We start from the raw sequence: 22,608 nt of genomic DNA on the forward strand, positions 1-22,608 counted from the left end.
AGCTGTTAGAAACTCTTGGAGGGTTTTATTCCGGCCTCTGTAGGGCAAGGCTGAAGCCCAAGCAGGCAGAGCACGCCCAGCAGCCTGGCTGCAGTTCAGCCTAGGAGGGCACAGTGGTTCCCATTAGCAACCACTCGCAGCGGCTCTGGTGTGCGTCTGGTTTGAGCTTGTCCCCTCCCAACGGCTCAGGTTTGAAGGCTTGGTCTCCAGTGGGTGATGCGAGAGGCGGTTGGCCCTGAGAGGTAGATGCTTAGATCACTGGGGGCGCTGCTCTTGGAAGGGATTAAGGTGCCCGGAGTGCTTGCAAGAGTGAGTTGTAGGAGCCACCCTGCCCCTGAATTTCTCTCTGGCTTCCTGTCTGGCAACGTGGTCTCCTGCCACGGTACCATCCTCCGCACGTTGTGCGTGCTCCTGCCACGGTACCATCCTCCGTTAGCCCTCATCAGAGGCCGAACCAAGGGGGCTCCTGGACCGTGGACTCGTAGCCTCCAGAACGAGATAAATCTCCAGATGAAGCTGCCTCAGGCATATCGGTACACTACCAAAACAGACTGAGGCTCCGCTGGCCCCTCACGCCCCACTAGGCTGCGGTTGCCTCTACAGAGTTGCCTGTTCTGGAATTTCATGAAAAGAGGATTGTACAGCATGTGACCGACCCTCACTTGGCACAGAGCTTCCAGGATTCATCCGTGTTGTGGAACAGATCAGTGCTTCATCCCTTCTGCAGCTGAACAATTCTCCTTTGTGTGGATGCGCCACATCGACCCAAGAGAAAGGAAAACACTCGTCTGCAGAGAAACTTAATAAAGGCTTAGTGACATAGTCATAAGATCCAAAAAAGGAAAACATCCCAATGAATATCAAAGAAAGAATTTATAAACAAAAAGGATAAGCAAACGTGGTAGGTTGTGTTCCTAGCATATTCTTAAGTAGAGTACGAGGCTTAGACTCTTTCGAGTGGTTATCTCCTGTCCCCGTACAGGAACCCATTGATGAGGTGGAAGGGGCGGGGCTCTATATTCCTTGTTCAGGGTCAATCTCTAGTGCTGCTGGCTACTTTTTTTTTTTTTTTTAAAGATTTATCCATTTTACCGAAAGTCAGAGTTATACAGAGAGAGGGAGAGGCAGAGAAAGAGAGAGAGAGAGAGAGGTCTTCCATCCGCTGGTTCACTCCCCAATGCAGATCGGAAGCCAGGAGCCTCCTCCGGGTCTCCCATGGGGGTGCAGGGGCCCAAGGACTTAGGCCATCCTCTACTACTTCCCCAGGCCATAGCGGAGAGCTGGATTGGAAGTGGAGCAGCCGGGTCTTGAACCAGTGCCCATATGGAATGCCGGCACTGCAGGCAGCGGCTTTACCCACTACGCCACAGCACCGGCGCCTGGTACTACTTTTATAAGTCAGTGCTTGTCAGCTCTCCCGTGCCCCTTCAGACCAGGCTGGAGAGCTGCAGAGGGCCGGAGCTGGGAGTTCCCTCTCCTCCACTCCAGTTAAGCTTTGGTAAATCTGGACCAAACTAGCAAAGTGGTTTTCTTTGAGGTCTGGCCCTGGTTGATGAGAACTGAGTGATCGGTCTACCGTTGTTCCCAAATGGATATTCCCCCCTCTCCTTGCCTGAAACGCAGGGCGATTTTTCTCAACGCTTCACCCGGGAAGCCCGGTAGGTCTCCAGAGGTAGGGGTCACACAAGTGTGGGGGCCTCCCCAAGGCTGCACCCCAGGAGTGTTGGTCTCTCAAGTCAGACCCCGTTCAACCTGCAGTGATGAACCGTGGTCCTCGAAGCGGTCCTCTCACACCCCGCCTGCGGGGTTCTCTCCTGGTAATGCTTGCTCTGAGTTTGCCTCTTTCCAGTTCAGGGCCTCTACCCTGTGACCACAGTTCTCTGATGGATCTCAGAACAGTTGCTGATTTTCAATTTGGAGCAATGACTTCCAAACCTTCCAGATTCTTCACATGTTAGACAGGCAACCAGAAGCCACGTCATTCCTTTATTTATTTATTGCCGTGCTGTGCTGAAGGAAGCCTCCAGTACAAGGCTGAACTAAAGCTGTGGGAGGAGGCATTCTTTCTTGCTGTCAGCAGTTCATCTTTAAGATGCTGTCCACTGTACCGTCACAAGGGTTAATCCTTCTCAGATAGCTTCAAATTTTAGTTTGCTGAGAGTTCGTTCCAGTGATAAATACTGAGTTGTATTACATGTATACCTATTGAAATGATTATATAATTTTTCCTTTCTAACCTGTAATGTGACATATTGATTGTTTTTCTAACAACACATTAACCTTGCTTTTTGTGAATGAATGTCATTAGATCCTGGTGTATTATTATTTTTATATGTTGTTGGCTTAACCCGGTAGCATGTGGGAGAGGATTTGGTATGTATGTTCGTGAGTAATAGCGGTCTCTGATTTTCTAACCTTATATTTTCTTTGTCAGATTATGGTATCAAGGTTACGATAAAAACCCCACAGGAAGAAAGCCAAGTTGGGAGCAGTCCCTCTTTTCTGTTCTCTGGAGTTCATGCAGGATTGCAAGGATTTATTTTACAGCTAATCGTGGATCCTGTTGGAGCCATTTGGACGAGAGCTTTCTTTGGGGCGAGATCTTCGGTTGCTGAGTCCGTTTCTTAGGGGCCGGAGGACTATTCCAGTGTTCTGCTTCTCCTGGAGTCGTCTTGTCCCCCTAGGAATTTCTCTGTAACATAGAAAGCTTCCCATCTATATGAGAGTTTTCGTAATATCTTATTTTTAATGTCTGAGCATTGGTAGTTATTTCATCTTTTTTATTCATGATACTGGATACTTGTTCTTGGTGTTTTCTTGTTGGATGTTGACAGAGTTTATTGGTTTTAACAATCTTTTCATGTAATAAGCTTTTAGCTTTCCTGGTCCTCTGTATTGTATCTTTTTTTTTGTATTTCATAAGGTTTTTTAAATTTGTTGACATTTAGGGGTGATGCTGTGGCACAGCAAGTAAAGCCGCTGCCTGCGGCACTGGCATCCCAAATGGGCACCTGTTCAGCTCGTGGCTGCTCCACTTTCAATCCAGCTCTCTGCTGATGGCCTGGGAAAGCAGAGAGGATGGCTCTGCTCCCACGTGGGAGACCCCAAGGAAGCTCCTGGCTACTGGTTTTAGCCTGGCCCAGCCCTGGCCATTGTGGCCATCTGGGGAGTAAACCAGGGGATGGAAGGTCTCTGTTTCTCTCTCCCTTGTCTCTCCCTCTCTCTCTGTAATTCTGACTTGCAAATAAATAAGTAAATCTTACAAAAACTTGTTTACATTTTTTTGGGCTTGTTTCATGCCTTGCCGACAGTCAACAAGTTTATGTACAGTCTTTTTTCTTTTTTCTAATATATCTATGACAGTCACTACATTTTATTTTGTAAAGACTTATTTATTTCTTTGAAAGGCAGAGACAGAGAGAGAGAGAGAGAGAGAGAGAGAGAGAAATCTTCTGTACACTGGTTCACTCTAAATTGCCACAATAGCCAGGGCTGGCCCCAAGGCTGAAACCAGGAACCCGGAACTTCATCTGGGTCTCCCACATGGGTGGCAGCGGCCCAGGGACTTGGGACATCTTCCACTGCTCTCCCGAGAGCATTATTAGGGAGCTGGATCAGAAGTGGGGCAGCCAGGACACAAACTGGCACTCCGATACCGGATGCTGGTAATGCAAGGGGCAGTTTAGCCTACTGTACCGCAACACTGGCCCCATAGCTTTTCTTTGAAATGTTGCTTTGTGAACCCCATGAGTTTCACTGTTTACCATTTTTATTACTACTCTGTTCAATATTCTTTCTTTTAAAAGAATTATGTGTTTATTTATTTGAGAGACAGAAAGAAAGAGAGCTTCCATTCACTGATTTACTTCCCAAATGCCTGTGACAGCCAGACGCTGGGTTGCAGGCCCAAACCAGGAGCTAAGGGATGTAGCAGGTAAAGCTGCTGCCTGCAGTGCCTGCATCCCATATGGGCGCCAGTTCAAGTCCCAGCTGCTCCACTTCTGATCTGGCTCTCAGCTATGGCCTGGGAAAGCAGTAGAGGATGGCCCAAGTCTTGAGCCCCTGCACCCATGAGGGAGACCCAGAGGAAGCTCCTGGCTCCTGGCTTCAGATCAGCGTAGCTCCAGCCATTGGGGCCATTTGGAGAGTGAACCAGCAAATGGAGGACCTCTCTCTCTCTATCTGTCTCTGCCTCTCTGTAACTCTGCCTTTTGAATAAATAAATAAATCTTAAAAAAAAATCAGGTGCTAAGAACATAATCCAGGTCTCCCACAGGAGTAGAAGGAACCTAATTACTTGAGTAGCTGGAGTAGGAGCTGGAGGTGGGTATCGAACCAAGCATTCTGGTATGAGATATGGGCATCTTAACCACTATCCAGTGCTTGCCCCCTAAATTGTATTTTTAAATTTGTTTTAAAATTAGCACATGGGAAGTCAGTGTTTTGTGGTAAAGTTCTGTGAATTCCAGCGCACACATGGATTCTGTAACCACTGTCATTATCAGGAATGCATCTCTGGTTGCTGATAAGAAACCCAGTCAGTTGATTCTTTGTTCATCTGTAAGGAATGTCACATCTTTTTATCCTTTCTTCTGTCAAGACCTTCCCTTTGTCATGAGTTTTTAGCAGTATGAGTATGAGGTGTTTGGCATGGATTGCTTTGGCTTATTCTTTTTGAGATTCACTGAGCTCCTTGGATCTGTAAGCATATATCTTTCGCCAGGTTTGGTAAGATTTCAGCCTTTTTTCTTCATGTATTTTTTTTTTTTGGCACAACATTATGCAACTGTGATGACACAAATATTGAGCATTTGCCCCACGATGCTTTTAGGTTCTGTTATTTTCTTTTATTCTTCAACTTTTCCTTCTCTGTTCTTTAGATTGGATAATTTCTGCTAATCTGTCTTCACGTTTACTGCATTTTTATTTGTCATTTCCACTAAGGATTGTATTACTTAGTTCTAAAATTTTCATGTGGTTCTTCTTTATATTTTATATTTCCTTGTTGAGACTTTCTATCTTGTCACTCCTTTTAAGTGTTCATTTTTATTTTTATAACATTTTATAATAGCTGTTTTAAAGTCTTTGTCAGATAGTCTCAATATTTATGTCATACTGATGTTGGCAACCATCGACTACTTTTTTCCATAAGAATTGAGATTTTTCTGCTTTTTTGCATACCAAATAATTGTGGATTGCATCCTGGCCATTATTAACATTATGTTACAGGATTCTGAGTCTTATTTAAATTCCCTGGAAGACGTTGATATTTTGCTGTTCGAAGCAATCAGTTCAGTTGGGTTTAGGCTGCAAGTTGTGAACATCTGCTTGCGATTTGCGGTTTTAAATGAGTTCTGTTTTCCAAACCTTGGCAGTGCTGCTGCTGCATGCATATCCATGCATGCAGGCCCCCAGGGCCAGTCTGGATTCTGGGAAACAGTTTATCTCTTAATTTAGTCTTCAGATTTTAAGTATGCGGTTTAGAATCAAATCTACGCATGCATGGTTAGCGGTGAGCCCAGTGAGCAACTTCACGGAGCGACTTTCTGAAGCCGTTGCTTCTCTGTAATCTTCCGCACCCTGTCTGATCCCCTGCGACTCCCCCATTTTGGTTGGCTTCACCCTCCTGGGACACTTTTGGAGCCACAGATACTTGAATAAAAGAGTCAGATTTCATCATTAATCACCAGGGAAATGCAAATCAAAACTGTAATAAAATGTCATCTCATCCCATTTAGAATGACAATTATCAAAAGGACTAAACAAAACCAACAAACCAAAAACAAATGTTGGTAAGCATGTGAAGAAGGGGGAACTCTTACATACTCTTGATGGGAATGTAAATTGGCACAGCCATTATGGACAACTGTATGGAGTTTCCTAATAAAACTAGGAATAGAAATGCCACGTGATCCAACAGTCCCACTGCCGAGTATATAACCAAAGGAAATCAAATCAGTTTGTCAAAGAAGCATCTGCACTAACATATTATTGCAGCCCCATTCACAAGATATGGAATCAACCTAGTTATCTATTGACGGATGAAAGAATAAAGCAAATGTGGTGTGTATATATATATATATATATATACATTGTGTGTGTATATATATATATATATATATACACACACAATGGAATATTCTTCCATTTGCAGAAGTGTGGATAGAACTGGGGAACATTCTGTTAACTGTAATACATCAGGCACAGAAAGACAAATACTGCAGACTCTCACTTACATGTGGTAGCCAAAATGTTGATCTCTTGTAAGTAGAGATCAGAATAATGGTTACCAGAGACTTGGAAAGGTGTAAGTGAGGGGTGATAGAGAGAGGACAGTTAATGGGAACATGGGTGCAATTGGATAGGAGAAATCTCTTTTAATGTTCTATGGCACGCGCAAGAGCAGGGTGACGGGCGAGACCGTGGTCCCCTGTCCAAGCTGTCCCCACCGCAGGAGAGCAGGGTGACGGGCGAGACCGTGGTCCCCTGTCCGAGTTTACTGCTCAGCTGCTCTCCGGAGGCGGAAGGCGGTGCTGACCCGAGTGAGGGCCCCGGCTGCAGCAGTGAGAGGTGGCAGCTGTGCCTGGGAGGGAGGGCCGGCAGGTGCAGCAGGGTCCTGTGAAGGGAGGAGCCCCCAGGCTGTCACCAGAGCTCCTGGGAGCACAGTCCTGCTGTCCATTCCAAGGGGGAGATGGGAGAAAGGGATGAATTCCTGGTAGCCAGCGTGGGGCTTTCCTTGTCTGGGGCCCATTTCCTGCAGGTGTAACAGACAACGCTGGTCACAGGGCGTTCACTGTTTAGATTTCCCAGTAACCTTTATTATTCCCGTCGTGAATGAAGGAACTGGTGTACAGAGAAGTTAATGTCCTGGCCTTAGCGGGTGGAGGAGTTGGGTCTTAAACCCCAGCCGAGTGGCCCCTGAGCCTGCCGCATTGACCACTGGGCCACCCAGCTCCCCACCTGAGGCTTCACAGCGGTGAACTCGCTGGCCATTGTGAATGACGAGAAGTGCCACGCCGGGGCTGTGGGGACAGGGAGCGGGAGTCCGCTATCCATCAGCGAGCTCGGGATGAGCTCAGGATGGCTGGATGGGGGAGTGGCAGGAATTGAGTGCCGCGCTCGGGGTTGCAGTACTTCCTGACCGTTGCCAAGAAGAATGAGTTGGACGTCTTATTGCCATGGTGTGTATTGCCTCTTATTTGATAAAGGTCTTGTTTGTGTCATACTGTGTCCTGGTCTTTGATCTAATAATCCAGATGGAGTTCAATAAAGTATCCAAGTTCTCATCCCCACCAAAAAAAAAAAAAAAAAAAAAAAAAAAGTTCTATGGCACAGTCGGCTAACTGGTTGGTAACAAATATTTCAAAAGAGTTACACAGAGAGAGAAGGAGAGGTAGAGAAAGAGAGAGGTCTTCCACCCTCTGGTTCACGAGCCAATTGGCCACAATGGCTGGAGCTGAGCCGACCTGAAGCCAGGAGCCAGGAGCCAGGAGCTTCCTCTGGGTCTCCCACGTGGGTGCAGGGGCCCACGATCTGGGCCATTTTTCACTGCTTTCCCAGGCCATAGCAGAGAGCTGGATTGAAGTGGAGCAGTCAGGACTCAAACCGGTGCCCAAATGGGATGCTGGCACTGCAGGTGGCAGCTTTACCTGCTACGCCACAATGACAGTCCTGTAGAATTTTTTTAAAATTAGAAGGAAAGAATGGGAGTGAGGTGGGGTAAAGAAGGAGGAGGGAAGTAGGTATGATTATGGGGTTCTTGTGATGACGTGCTAAAGTTGCACAGCACTGAACACACACACACACACACACACACACACTTGAACATAAGCAAAACTGAGAGATCTGAGCAAGAACAAACTATCAGAGTTGTAGGCCCATCTGAAGATCCTTCCCTGCGAAGTCGTGTTCTTTGCCCTTGCCTGTCTTCCTATTGAGTGACATGTGTCTTTCATCTGCTCTTTTTGCTGTCATTTATGCAATATTCTGGATATCACTTATTGTCTGATATGAGTTATGCAAATATCTTCTGTAAGACTGCCAGTAGTTTTTAAAGATTTATTTATTTATTTGAAAGTCAGAGTTACACAGAGAGAGGAGAGGCAGAGAGAGAGAAGTCTTCCAGCCAATGGTTCACTCCCTGGTTGGCCGCAACGGCAGGAGCTGCGCCGATCCAAAGCCAGGAGCCAGGAGCTTCTTCCGGGTCTCCCATGTGGGTGCAAGGACTCAAGGACTTGGGCCATCTTCTACTGCTTTCCCAGGCCATAGCAGAGATCTGGATAGGAAGTGGAGCAGCCGGGTCTCAAACCGGCGTCCATATGGAATGCCGGCACTTCAGGCCAGGGCTTTAACCCACTGTGCCACAGCACCGGCCATTATTTTTTTATTTTTTAAAAGATTTTATTTATTTATTTATTTGAAAGTCAGAGTTACACAGAGAGAGAAGGAGAGAGAGAGAGGTAGAGAGAGAGAAAGAGAGAGGTCTTCCATCCATTGGTTCACTCCCCAGTTGGACGCAATGGCCAGAACTGCACCTATTCAAAGCCAGGAACCAGGAGCCTCTTCCGGGTCTCCCACATGGGTGCAGGGGCCCAAGGACTTGGGCCATCTTCTACTGCTTTCCCAGGCCACAGCAGAGAGCTGGATCAGAAGTGAAGTAACCGGTGCCCATATGGGATGCTGGCACTGCAGGTGGTGACTTTATCTGCTACGCCACAGCAAAAGCCCCAACCAGTAGTTTTATTAACTTTAGTTTTGATCTGATCATATTTGTCAGGTTTTCCTTTTGTAGTTTTCGTGTTAAGAACTCTTTATCTGCTGATTATAAACATCTTAGCCTAAAATTTCTCCCACTACTTGTATAGTTGTTTTATTTGGATTGTTTTATATTTGGCTTTTAAATCTACCCAGATTTTATGTTTATGATGGGCTAAGCTAAGTTTATTCTGTTCTACTTCTACACTAGATACCTGATTGTTGTGAAATCATTGATTAAACATTCTGTGTTCTTTTTTTACATTATGCAGGCTTTATTTCTTATGTCATCACAAGAAAAAAGAAGGTGAGTACAATACAATATGATATTCTGAGAAAGACAGTTTATACATTCACATAATTTTATTACACATATAATTATTCATGGGGCCAGTGCTATGGCACAGGTTAATCCTCCTGTGGTACCAGCATCCCATATGGGCGCCGGTTCAAGTCCTGGCTTCTCCACTTCTGATCCAGCTCTCTGCTATGGTCTGGGAAAGCAGTGGAAGATGGCCCAAGTCCTTGGGTTCCTGCACCTATGTGGGAGAACTGGAGAAAGTTCCTGGCTCCTGGCTTTGGATCAGCTCAGCCATTTGGGGAGTGAGCCAGAGGATGGAAGACCTCTCTCTCTGTCTCTCCCTCTCACTGTCTGTAACTTTACCTCTCAAATAAATAAAATTAAAATCTTTTTTAAAAATATAATTATTCTATTTATAATTATTGTTGTAAATGTCATACTGTCTCTACCTTACAGATTAAAGTTTATAAAATGTTACGTATATATAGGAAAAAAAACATAGTACATACAGGATTAATACTTTCAGCAGTTTTTGGTATGTCTTTTTATTTTTTTTAGAAATCTTTTATTTAATGAGTACAAATTCATAAGTACAACTTTTAGAATATAGTGGTTCTTCGCCCCATACCCACCCTCCCACCCACACTCCCACACCTTCTCCTCCCTCTCCCATTCCATTCTTCATTAAGATTCATTTTTAATTAACTTTATAAACAGAAGACCGACACTATACTAAGTAAAAATTTTAACAATATGCAGCCACAGGCACACACAAAGTATAAAAAACTGTCTGAGAACAAGTTTTTCAGTTAATTCTCATAGTACAACTCATTAAGGACAGAGGTTCTGCTTGGAGAGTAAGTGCACAGTGACTCCTGTTGTTAATTTAACAATTAACACTCTTATTAATAACGTCAGTGATCACCTGATCACTGCCAAGGCTATGAAAGCCTTGTGTGACCACAGACTCCGTCAGTATTTGGACAAGGCCACATGCAAAGTGGAAGTTCTCTCTTTCCTGCAGAGAAAAATACCTCCTTCTTCGATGGCCCCTTCTTTCCCACTGGAGTCTCACTCGCAGAGATTCTTCACGTAGGACATTTTTTTCCACGGTGTCTTGGCTTTCCATGCCTGAAATGCTCTCATGGGCTTTTCAACCAGACCAGAATGCCTTCAGGGCTAATTCTGAAGTCAGAGTGCTGTTTAGAGAGTTTGTCATTCTTTGAGTCTACTGTGTGTACTGCTTCCCATGTTGGAACAATCTCTCCTTTTTAATTCCATCTATTGTTATTACCAGACACTTGGTCTTATTTATATGATCCCTTTAACACTTAATCCTATCATATGACCAATTAAACACTAATATAATCACTTTAACACATAAGATGGCATTATTACCACCCAGCTTCATGGGATTTGGAGTCCCATGGCAAGTTTTTCTTTTTCTTGTTTTTTTTTTTTTTTTTTTTTTTTTTTTTTTTTTTTTTTTTTAACAGGCAGAGTGGACAGTGAGAGAGAGAAAGACAGAGAGAAAGGTCTTCCTTTTGCCATTGGTTCACCCTCCAATGGCCGCCGTGGCTGGCACGCTGCAGCCGGCGCACCACGCTGATCCGAAGGCAGGAGCCAGGTGCTTCTCCTGGTCTCCCATGGGGTACAGGGCCCAAGGACTTGGACCATCCTCCACTGCACTCCCGAGCCATAGCAGAGAGCTGGCCTGGAAGAGGGGCAACCGGGACAGAATCCGGTGCCCCTACCGGGACTAGAACCCGGTGTGCTGGCGCTGCTAGGTGGAAGATTAGCCTAGTGAGCTGCAGCGCCGTGTTTTTTTTTTTTTTTTTGTTTTTGTTTTTTTTTTTTGACAGGCAGAGTGGACAGTGAGAAAGAGAGAGAGACAGAATTCAGCTCTACCCTTAGAAGTAAGTCTGTGGGAATGTGTGCAAACTGTACAGCTCTTCCCTCTCTTATTCCCACTCTTATTTTTTTTACTGGGATCTATTTTCAATTAACTTTACACACATATGATTAATTCTATGTTAAGTAAACAGTTCAACCAATGGTATTAAAAAGGAAAAAATAAAATAAATAAAAAATTGTTCCTCAGGGCTGGCTCCGTGGTGCAGTAGGTTAATCCTCGGCCTGTGGCGCCGGCATCCCAAATGGGCGCCGGTTCTAGTCCCAGCTGCTCCTCTTCCCATCCAGCTCTCTGCTACAGCCTGAGAAAGCAGAAGAAGATGGCCCATGTCTTGGGATCCTGCACTGCATGGGAGATCCGGAAGAAGCTCCTGGCTCCTGGCTCCTGGCTCCTGGCTCCTGGCTTTGGATCAGCACTGCTCTAGGCGTTGCAGCCATTTGGGGAGTGAACCAATGGAAGGAAGACCTCTCTCTCTCTTTCCCTCTCACTGTCTGCAACTCTACCTCTCAAATAAAATAAATAAAATCTTAAAAATAAATAAATAAAAACAAACTGTTCCTCGACAGTCAAGACAAGGGCTGTTCAAGTCATTGCTTCTCAAAGCGTCAGTTTTACTTCTACAGGTTTTCTTCTAGCTGCTCAGTTAGTTGTCACAGATCAGGGAGAACATATGGTATTTGTCCCTTTGGGACTGGATTATTTCACTAAATATGATGTTTTCCAGATTCATCCATTTTGTTGCAAATGATGAGATTTCATTTTTTTTAAAACATTGTGTAGTGTTCTGTGGGGAGCAACTGAGACTAGACTAAATTACTGGAACTAAGACTAATTCTATGCATCTGATCTCCCACAATATGGCACTGAGAGACAGCAAACAACTTCCACACAGCTGCCTCACCAGTTCGACTGACGAGCTGCAGGAGCTGATCCTGCTCCTGATTGGAGGAGAGCAGCGTGCTCGGCGTGTGGGTAGCAGAGTTGGGATTGGTGGAAGAGGACTATAAAGGAGGAGAGAGACAACATGCACCAGGAACACCTGAGGAACATCTGAGCAGCCCCCAAGAGAGCCGGCCAGCGGTATGCCGCTCCTCTGCAGAAGCGGGGAAAGCGGAGGGGTGCCGCCCCTCTGCGGAGGTGGGGGGGGGGCTGGCAGCTAACCCGGGAAGAGCCAGGGAAAGAGAACAGCGCAGGGTCCGGCTGGCAGCAAACCTGGGAAGGGCCAGGCAAAGAGAAGAGCGCAGGGTCCGGTGTCGTTCCTCCGCGAGAGGGGGAGCAACAGTGTTCCATAGAGTACATATCCCATAATTTCTTTATCCAGTCTTCAGCTAATGGGCATTTAAGTTGATTCCATGTCTTAGCTATTGTGAATTGAGCTGCAATAAACATGGGGGTGCAGATAACTCTTTTATTTGCTGGTTTCATTTCCCTTGGTAAACTCTTGAGGAATGGGATGGCTGTGAATGGGATTGATCTCAGAAGTTCTTTCTCAGCTGTGGCATTGTCTGTGTATACAAAGGCTGTTTTTGTGTGTGTGTGTGTTGATTTCATATCCTGTTATTTTACCAAACTCTTCTATGAGTTCCAATAATCTCTTGGTGGAGTCTTTTGGATCCCCTGTAAGTAGAAAAATGTCATCTGCAAATAGGGATAGTTTGACTGCCTCTTTCCTGATTTGAATCCCTTTGATTTCTTTTTCTTGACTAATGGCTCTGGCTAAACCTTCCAGGACTATATTGAATAGTATTGGTGAGAGTGGGCATCCCTATCTGGCACCAGATCTCAGTGGGAATGCTTCCAACTTTTCCCCCATTCAATCTGAGGCTGGCCGTGGGTTTGTCATAAATTGCCTTGATTGTGTTGAGAAATGTTCCTTCTATACCCAATTTGCTTAAAGTTTTCATCATGAAAGGGTGTTGTATTTTGTCAAATGCTTTTACTGCATCTATTAAAATAATAGTATGGTTCTTGTTCTTCAATTTGTTGATGTAGTGTATCACATTGATTTGTGAATGTTGAACCATCCCTGTATACCAGGGATAAATCCCACTTGGTCTGGGTGAATGATATTTCTGATGTGTTGTTGGATTTGATTGGCCAGAATTTTGTTGAGGATTTTTGTGTTTATGTTCATCAGGGAAACTGATCTGTAGTTCTCTTTCTCTGGTGCATCTTTTCCAGGATTAGGAATTAAAGCGATGCTGGCTTCACAGAAAGAATTTGAGAGGATTTCCTTAATTTCAATTGTTTTGAATAACTTGAGAAGAATTGGAGTTAGTTCATCTTTAAATGTCTGGTAGAATTCAGCAATGAAGCCATCCAGTCCTGGGCTTTTCTTTGTTGGGAGGGCCTTTATTACTGATTCAATTTCTGACTTGGTTATGGGTCTGTTTAGGCTTTTTATGTCTTCATGGTTCAATTTACGTAGGTTGTATATGTCCAAGAATCTATCCATTTCTGATAGATTTTCCAGTTTGTTGGGATACAACTCTTTATAGTAATTCCTGATGATTCTTTTTATTTCTGTAGTGTCTATTGTTACATTTCCCTTTTCATCTCTAATTTTCTTGATTTGGGTCTTATCTCTCCTTTTTTGGTTAGTTGAGCCAATGGTGTGTCAATTTTGTTTACTTTTTCAAAAGACCAGCTCTTCATTTTGCTGATCTTCTGTATTGTGTTTTTGGATTCAGTTTTGTTGATTTCTTCTCTAGTTTTAATTATTTCTTTTCTCCTACTAGTTTTGGGTTTGTTTTGCTGTTGTTTTTCTAGATCTTTGAGGTACACTGATAGTTCATTTATTTGGTGCCTTTCCAATTTCTTAATGTAGGCATCAAAAACTATAAACTTTCCTCTTAACATTGCTTTTACTGTATCCCATAAATTTTGGTATGTTGTATTGTCAGCTTCATTTGTTTCCAGATATTTTTTGATTTCTTTTTTGATTTCTTCTATGACCCACTGTTCATGCAGGAGAAAAATATATATTATGTGGCTGTAGGGTGGAAGGCTCTGTAGATATCTGCTAGGTCTATTTGGTCTGTGGTGTCGATTAACTCTGTTATTTCCTTGTTGATTTTCTATCTGGTTGATCTGTCCATTGCTGAAAGTGGGGTATTGAAGTCCCCCATTACTATTGTATTGGAGTCTATCTCTCCATTTAAATCCATTAACATTTCTTTTAAATAGCCAGGGGTCCTGTTATTAGGTGCATATACATTTTTAATGGTCACATCTTCCTGTTGAATTGATCCTTTAATCATTATATAGTGTCCTTCTTCGTCTCTTTTAATAGTTTTTTGTGTTAAAGTCTATTTTGTCTGATATTAGGATGGAGACACCGACTCTTTTTTGGTTTCTGTTAGCATGGGTTATCCTTTTCCATCCTTTCACTTTCAGTCTGTGTGCATCTTTGTTGGTAAGATGTGTTTCTTGTAGGAAGAAAATAGATGGATTTTCCTTTTAAATCCATTCAGCCAGTCTGTGTCTTTTAACTGGTGAGTTGAGACCATTTACATTCAGGATGACTATTGTTATGTACTGACTTTCTGCATCCATGTTTCCATAAATACTCCTAATGTTATGTTTTTGGTTTCCATTGTACTTTTACTGGGTTATTTTCTGCGCTCATCTTCTTTCATAGTGATGTCCCTGTTTCTGTGTGTAGCATATCCTTGAGCATCTTTTGTAAGGCTGGGTGACTAGTTAGAAAGTCTTTCAATTTCTGTTTGTTGTGGAAGATCCTTATTTCTCCTTCATTCATAAATGAGAGCTTTGCATGATATAGTATTCTGGGTTGACGGCTTTTTCTCTTAGACTTAGAAGGTATCTTGCCATTTTTCTTTTTACCTGTAGAGTTTCTGATGAGAATTCTGCAGTGAGTCTAAGTGGATTTCCTCTGAATGTGATTTGGGGTCTCTTGAGCATATTTTAAGATCTTTTCTTGGCCGGTGCTGTGGCTCACTAGGCTAATCCTCTGCCTGCGGTGCTGGCACCCCGGGTTCTAGTGCCAGTCGGGGCGCCGGATTCTGTCCCGGTTGCCCCTCTTCCAGGCAAGCTCTCTGCTATGGCCCGGGAGTGCAGTGGAGGATGGCCCAAGTCCTTGGGCCCTGCACCCCATGGGAGACCAGGACATGTACCTGGTTCCTGGCTTCGGATCAGCACAGTGCGCCGGCCGCAGCAGCCATTGGAGGGTGAACCAACACTAAAGGAAGACCTTTCTCTCTGTCTCTCTCTCTCACTGTCCACTCCGCCTGTCCAAAAAAAAAAAATCTTTTCTTTATGTGTTACTGAGGAGAGCTTTGCTACAATGTGTCAAGGTGAAGATCTTTTCTGGTCCTGTCTATTGGGAGTTCTCTGTACTTCCTGTGCTTGAGTGTCTTTTTTTTTCTCCAGATTGAGGAAGTTTTTTGTTAATATTTCATTAAAAAGGCCTTCTAATCCTTTCTCTCTTTCCATGCCATTCTGAATTCCTAGGATCCATGTGTTGGGTCGTTTGATAGAATCTTGTAGATCTCCAACCATGTTTTTTAGCTTTCTAATTTCTTCATCTTCTCTTTGGTCAGGCTGTAATATTTCTAGAAATTTGTCTTCTGGTCCTGGTATTCTTTCTTCTTTCTCACCTATTCTGTTGTTAAGGCTTTCCATTACATTTTTTATTTGATCTATCAAATTCTTCATTTCTAGTATTTCCTTCTGACTTTTCTTTAATATCTCAATTTCTTGGGAGCATGTTTCATTTAGATCGTGAATTTGCTTTCGATTGCTTCTAAGTAATCTGACCATTTTCTGAATTCTGTTTCTGACATATCTTTGATCTCTTCATCTTCACCTTCTGTTATGAAGAGTTGTAGTGTTCTTTTGGGGGAGGGGCACTCATAGTGTCTTCCTTATTCTTATTTAGGGTTTTTCCTTTGTTGTTTGGCATTTGTGTATTTTTTCTTTTTTTTGTCTTGTTGCTTTTCTCTTTAATTTGTGACTTTGTGCTTGTGGTGAGGTGTCCCTCCGATATGAGCTGTAATGTGTCTGCATTTCAAGTGGAAGCACGCAGCCCCACCTACTGGGGTCTAGCTCACTTCTCAATCATGGTGGAGGGTGGGTTTGAGCTCTGGTGCACGGAGCCCCGCCTACTGGGGCCTGGCTTGCTTCTCACTGCTACATGGAATGAGCTCAAGTTTTCAATATTAAGGACTTCTTGTTGTACAGCTTGTGGGATAGGGAAGAAATTACTCTGAAATGTGGTCCTTGTTCCTGGGTAGGGGGTGTGATGAGGTTGCCCCTGCAATTGATGGGCATGTGAGAAAATGTAAACGATTGATATGGCTTCTCCCAGCCAGCTGCAGGTCCAGTTGGGGGGAGGGGGGAGATGTAGATGGGTGGGAGGTGCCCCATCTCTCTGTTTGCTCTTCCATACCTTCTCTTTTTTCCTGTGTGGAACATCAAAAGTAGTTTGCCAAGCTCCCCCTCCTGCTGCCATCTGCAGCTCCTAGGATCTGCGATTTCCTGTCTAACTGGTCCACAGGGGGCTGGCACCAGCCTCCTCATTCTTCACTGGGCCTCTGCCACTTCCCTTTCTTGTTTGCTCCTTCGCGTGGACCTGCCCAGTCTCTGTTGGACTCCTGGGCTTCCCATCATGAATTTCCTATGGCTCTATCTTCGGCATGTATCCTCTCTCCTTTTTGAGTATCTATTTTGCCCCGCATGACTTGGATCATCCTGTTGCTCTACTGCCATCTGCAACATTCTGTCCTTTATAAAACTAATCTGCAATGCCACCTTCACTACGCTCAATTCCCACACATGTACCAGTTTCATTCTGTATTCAGCTTCATTATCTATTTATTTGTACCTTAATCAATACTGTGCAATTATAATTGTAGCTTGGTAGCATGCTTTTATTATATTAAGTGGTACATTCCTCTCTTACTGCTTTTTTTTTCTTTTCAAATCATCTTGATTGTTCTTGCACATTTTCTATTTCAAATAATTTTTGGAATCTCATAAAATTTTTAAAGCTTTCTATTGCAATTATAGTTAATATAGTTTGCTCTCCACATCTACAAGTTCCACATCCATAGATTCACACAACTTCAGACCAATAGCACCTGGGGAAAAAATTGTGTCTGCACTGAGCCTGCACAGACATTTTCTCGCCCTCAGTCCTTAGAGTATAGCAGCTATTCCCAGAGCACTTGCATGGTCTTACATGTTAGAAGTCATCTACAGATGATTTAAAGTATGCAGAAGATATAGGTTCTACGCGAATACTGCACCATGTTATAAGAAGGGCTTGAGCACCCAGGGATGTTGGTGTCCTTGTTGAGATGGGTCCTTCATGGATCCTGAGGAGCCACGTACATAAAATCTGGAGATTGTCACGTCAACAGTGGGAGTCATTCCATCCAGTGTCATAACACCTTCCTGTTGTAGCAAATTGTTTCTGTGTCCTCCAAACTTTGATCGTTTGCTTTATATAGGCTTTTTTTTTTTTTTTGACAGGCAGAGTGGACTGAGAGAGAGAGAGAGAGAGAGACAGAGAGAAAGGTCTTCCTTTTCCGTTGGTTCACCCTCTAATGGCCGCTGTGGCCGGCGCTCTGCGGCTGGCACACCGTGCTGATCCAAAGCCAGGAGCCAGGTACTTATCCTGGTCCCCCATGGGGTGCAGGGCCCAAAGACCTGGACCATCCTCCACTGCACTCCCGGGCCAGAGCAGAGAGCTGGCCTGGAAGAGGGGCAACCGGGACAGAATCCGGAGCCCCGACCGGGACTAGAACCCGGTGTGCCGGTGCCACAAGGTGGAGGATTAGCCTAGTGAGCCGCGGAGCCGGCCTTATAACTCTGCCTTTCAAATAAATAAGTAAATTTTTAAAAAAATTTTTTTTAATTTTTGACAGGCAGAGTGGACAGTGAGAGAGAGAGAGACAGAGAGAAAGGTCTTCCTTTTGCCGTTGGTTCACCCTCCAATGGCCACTGCGGCCGGCGCTTTTCGGCCAGTGCATCGCGCTGATCCGAAGCCAGGAGTCAGGTGCTTCTCCTGGTCTCCCATGCGGGTGCAGGGCCCAAAGACCTGGGCCATCCTCCACTGCACTCCCGGGCCACAGCAGAGAGCTGGCCTGGAAGAGGGGCAACCGGGACAGAATCCGGAGCCCCGACCGGGACTAGAACCCGGTGTGCCGGCGCTGCAAGGCAGAGGATTAGCCTATTGAGCCGCAGCGCCGGCCGTAAATCTTTAAAAAAAAAAAAGAAAAGAAAAGAAAAGAAAGCAGAGCCAGGATTCAAACCTAGGCACTCCAGTATGGAATATAGGAGTCACAAGAGGCATCATAACCACTATACCAAACACCAGCCCCTGGATTTTAAAATGTGGTGCAGTTTGGCTGCTGCTGGTAGTGCCAGCACACCGTATGGGAGTCCAGTGCCAGTTCTGGCTACCCTGCTTCTGAGGCTCCTCACTAATACGTTTTTGAAGCAGCAGAAGATGGCCCAAGTGCTTGAGTGTCTGCCTGAGTGCTTGGGTGTGGAAGACCAGGGTGAAGCTCCTGGTTCCTGGTTTCAGCCTGGCCCAGACCTGGCTGTTGTGGTCATTTGGGGAGCGAGCCAGCAGCTGGAAGATTCTCTCTCTCTCTTTCTCTCTGAAGGTATGGCATCCGCTGGGAGCACTTCCTATTTCTCCTTCAATCTGTTAATATGGGGAGTTTATTTTTGAAAATTCTTTAATGTTGAAATACCTGTTCATCTCTGAGGTAGCTCTTCTTGGTCATAATGTGTTGTTATTTTCATACAATCCAGGATTTTTGTCTAATAATGAAAACAGTGAACTCTAAGCTCATGTGTACTTACTCTCTACTGTTTTCTATCGTATTACACTTGTGTTTTTGGGGTTTCAGGGTGTAGTGAATTTATTTATTTATTTATTTATTTAAAGATTTTTATTTATTTGAGAGGTAGAATTACAGACAGTAAGAGGAAGACGAGACAGAGAGAAAGGTCTTCATTCGCTGGTTCACTCCCCAAATGGCTGCAACAGCTGGAGCTGTGCCGATCTGAAGCCAGGAGCCAGGAGCTTCCTCCAGGTTTCCCACGTGGGTGCAGGGGCCCAAGCACTTAGGCCATCTTCTACTGCTTTCCCAGACCATAGCAGAGAGCTGGATTGGAAGAGGAGCAGCTGGGACTCAAACCGGTGCCTATAGGGGATGCCTGTGCCACAGGCAGAAGATTAACCTACTGCGCCACGGCGCCGGCCCCCTAGGGTGTAGCGAATTTTGATAATTTTCTTTTGCGTCAGCATTCAAGAAGCAGGACTCTGTCACTGTGGACACGACATCCAGTTCCACCCCACACCCTGTGAGCTCCAGCCACGGCCAGAAGTAGGAACTCACAAGCATCCCTCCCACCCAGCACACTGGGCTCCGGGTCTCCTGCCTCCTCCTTTTCCAAGGACCACCCAGCCATTTGCTGTGGGGAGCGACTCGGACTAGACTAAGTTACTGGAATTAAGACTTATTCTATGCATCTGCTCTCCCACAATATGGCGCTGGGAGAGGAGGAAACAGCTTCTACTCAGCTGCCTCCAGTTTGACCAATAAACTGCAGGACCTGCTCCTGATTGAAGGAGAGCAGCATACTCAGCGTGTGGGTAGCAGAGTTGGGATTGGTGGAAGAGGACCATAAAGGAGGAGAGAGACAACATGCACCAGGAACATCTAAGGGGAACATCTGAGCAGCCCCCGAGAGAGCTGGCCGGCGGTGTGCCGCTCCCCCGCGGAAGTGGGGAAAGTGGCAGGGGGAGCCGCCCTTCCACGGAGGTGGAAGGATTGGCAGCCAACCTGGGAAGAACCAGCAGCAAACCCGGGAAGGGCCGAGCAGACAAAAGAACAGCGCAGGGTCCTGTGTCGTTCCTCCGCGAAGAGGGGGAGTGACAATTTGCCTTGGAACTTGAGTAAGCACACCCCACGCTCTCGTCCATGCACCTGCCATCTCTGACTCTTCATTCCTGCCAGGAGTGGCTGGAGGAGAAGGGCTGTCCCTCAAACCCATCTTGTGCTTGCCCAGGGCCTGGAAGTACAAGTCTTGGCACTTGTTTCCTGCAGTGATGGCATATTACATTGGCACCCTCCAGCTGACCAGCGAGGAGCTACCCTGGGCCAGGTTTTTCCTGGGACGCTGTAGAGAATGCAAGGTGGGGCTCCCGGTTCACCCTGGTGAGGATTGGCAGAAATCAACTGGACATGGGTCAGGCTACAGTCACAGGGTGTCTGGTGTACAAACACGTCTCCGCTGTGAGGAACCCTGGGGATGTGGGTTGGACATCCGGGCACCAGGCTGCCCACAGGTGGAAACATCCTATGAAAGACATGGATGCACCCCTATCCAGCTCCCCTCACTTCCTGTTAGGGCAGAGTTTCTAGCTGATCTGGCACTGGGGCCCTGGATTTAGCTTGGAGGCTCTCAAAATACAGGGTAATACTGGGAAATTCGAGACAATTTCTGTATGTGTTTGGACTCATGGTTGTTGTCAACTGTCCTTTGAGAGTTCGGTAGATTTTCCCTGGGTAGTATCTGATCCTAGTGCTTTTCACAGAGGGAGATCATTGAAGGATTATATTCTTCATATTTTTATTTGTTTTTCAAGTTAAAGTGTAACTTATATGTAATAAACTGCACAGGTCTTAAAGGGGTATGTTGGTGAGTGTTGACAATTGTATATACTTGTGTAATAAACTATAATCCATGAAACTCATCAATATATTCAGGCTTTCACATTGATTTTGATATATGGTCATACTTAGAAGACTTTCATAATTAAAAAAATTCTTCTTTACACATTGTATCTCATTTCTGACTCAAAATTGTCTTAAAATATTGCTTTTCTCATTCTCCTTCTTGATCATACTTGCCAACAATTTGTCTTCTTTAATTGGCCTGTTCTAATAACCAGTTTTTATGGGTTTTGGTTTTTATCATTTCTGTTAAAACTTGTAATTGGTGCCTGCCTGTACTGACTTCAACACGTCCCTTTTGTTTTCTTGGGTTTGTACTATGAGCTAGTCTATTCTTCAGTACGCTGGGTTCAGAGCCTAGTTCAACGCTTTCTTTCTTTTTTTTTATTTTATTTTATTTTTTATTTTTTGACAGGCAGAGTGGACAGTGAGAGAGAGAGAGACAGAGAGAAAGGTCTTCCTTTGCCATTGGTTCACCCTCCAATGGCCGCCGCGGCCGGCGCACTGCAGCCGGCACACCGCGCTGATCCGATGGCAGGAGCCAGGTGCTTCTCCTGGTCTCCCATGGGGTGCAGGGCCCAAGCACTTGGGCCATCCTCCACTGCACTCCTGGGCCACAGCAGAGAGCTGGCCTGGAAGAGGGGCAACCGCATTTAAGGCTACGTGTTCTCCTCTGAGTGTACATTTGGCTGCAATCCACAGGTTTTGGAATACAGTGCTCTCATTTTTACTCATTTTGAAATAGCTTTTTATTGTGGTAGAAGCCACATACTATAAAATTTTTGCCATCTTCACCATTTTCAAACGTGCAGTTCAAAATTGTTAAGTATCTTTACATGGCTGTGAAACAGGAACATGTATTTTGTAAATCAGAAACTGTGCACTCAGTAAACAGAGGTCCCCTCCCCACAACCCCGAGCGATCCCTTGTATGGTCAGCTTCCCCTTCCATCGCAGCACTGGAGAGGAGCTGTGGAGCGGGAGGAGGCTTGTTTCAGCTCCTGGTGGGGAGGGCCACCGTGAGACCCGGTGTCTGGAGAAGTCTGGCCGGGGCGGAGTCCCGTTCAAGCCGTGACACTGCCGTTCTGCTGCTTTCCCTCCACGTTTGGCTGCTCTAATACCCCATGTAAGTGGAATCCAATCGCATTTGCTTTTCGTGCCCAGCTTATTCCACTCAGCATAAGGTCCTCAGGTTCATCCTATGTTTTACCATGTGGCAGGATTTTCTTCCTTTTTCAAGGCCAAATGATACTGTATGGATGTACCAGTTTGCTTATTCACTTGTTGATGGCCATGTGGGTAGCTCCCACTTCTTGATTACTGAGGTTCGTGCTACTGTGAACGTGATGTGCGAATATCTCTTTGAGGCCACATTTTCAGTTCTTTTGGATATTTACCCAGAAGTGGAATTGCTGTGTCGCATGATAACGCTGTAACTTTTTGAGGCAATTTCATACTATTTTCCATAGTGGCTAGACCAAGTTACAATCTCATTAATAGTGCATAAGAGTCCCAATTTTTCTGTATCCTTACCAAAACTTATTTCTTGTATTTTTGATAGTTGCCATCCTAATGGGTTAAAGTGACATTTTATTGTGTTTTGATTTATATTTATTTTTTATTTTAAAATATTTAATTATCCAGTAAAGATTAAATACATTAAACATATATAATATGATGATTTGATATATGTATGCATTATGTAATTATTGCTACATCAAATTCATGTATTCATTACCACACATACTGTACATTAGACCTCTGGAATTTGTTCATCTTATGAATGAAAGTTTGCACCCTTTGAAAGTGATTTCCCCATTTCCCCCACCCCACCCACTAGCAACCCCTGTTCTGTTTTGTGAGCTCAAAGGGAGCTTCTTAGAGCCTACCTGAATCGGACCCATAATATTATACAGCATTTGTCTT

The 22,608-nt window shown here is 44.8% G+C and overlaps 1 long non-coding RNA gene across 2 annotated transcripts; it reads left to right on the top strand.

Moving 5' to 3' along the window:
* Positions 1 to 3,421: 3,421 nt before the first annotated feature.
* On the top strand, positions 3,422 to 20,790 carry LOC127482857 (uncharacterized). 2 transcript variants are annotated; one of them, XR_011388207.1, is made up of 3 exons: positions 3,422 to 4,728; positions 9,027 to 9,061; positions 11,157 to 20,790. It is a non-coding gene; the product is annotated as an uncharacterized lncRNA (long non-coding RNA). The 2 variants fall into 2 exon arrangements; XR_011388208.1 differs by having other exon boundaries at positions 11,255 to 20,790.
* Positions 20,791 to 22,608: the final 1,818 nt, after the last annotated feature.

Source organism: Oryctolagus cuniculus, chromosome 4, assembly GCF_964237555.1.
Source record: "Oryctolagus cuniculus chromosome 4, mOryCun1.1, whole genome shotgun sequence".
Lineage (NCBI taxonomy): Eukaryota > Metazoa > Chordata > Mammalia > Lagomorpha > Leporidae > Oryctolagus > Oryctolagus cuniculus.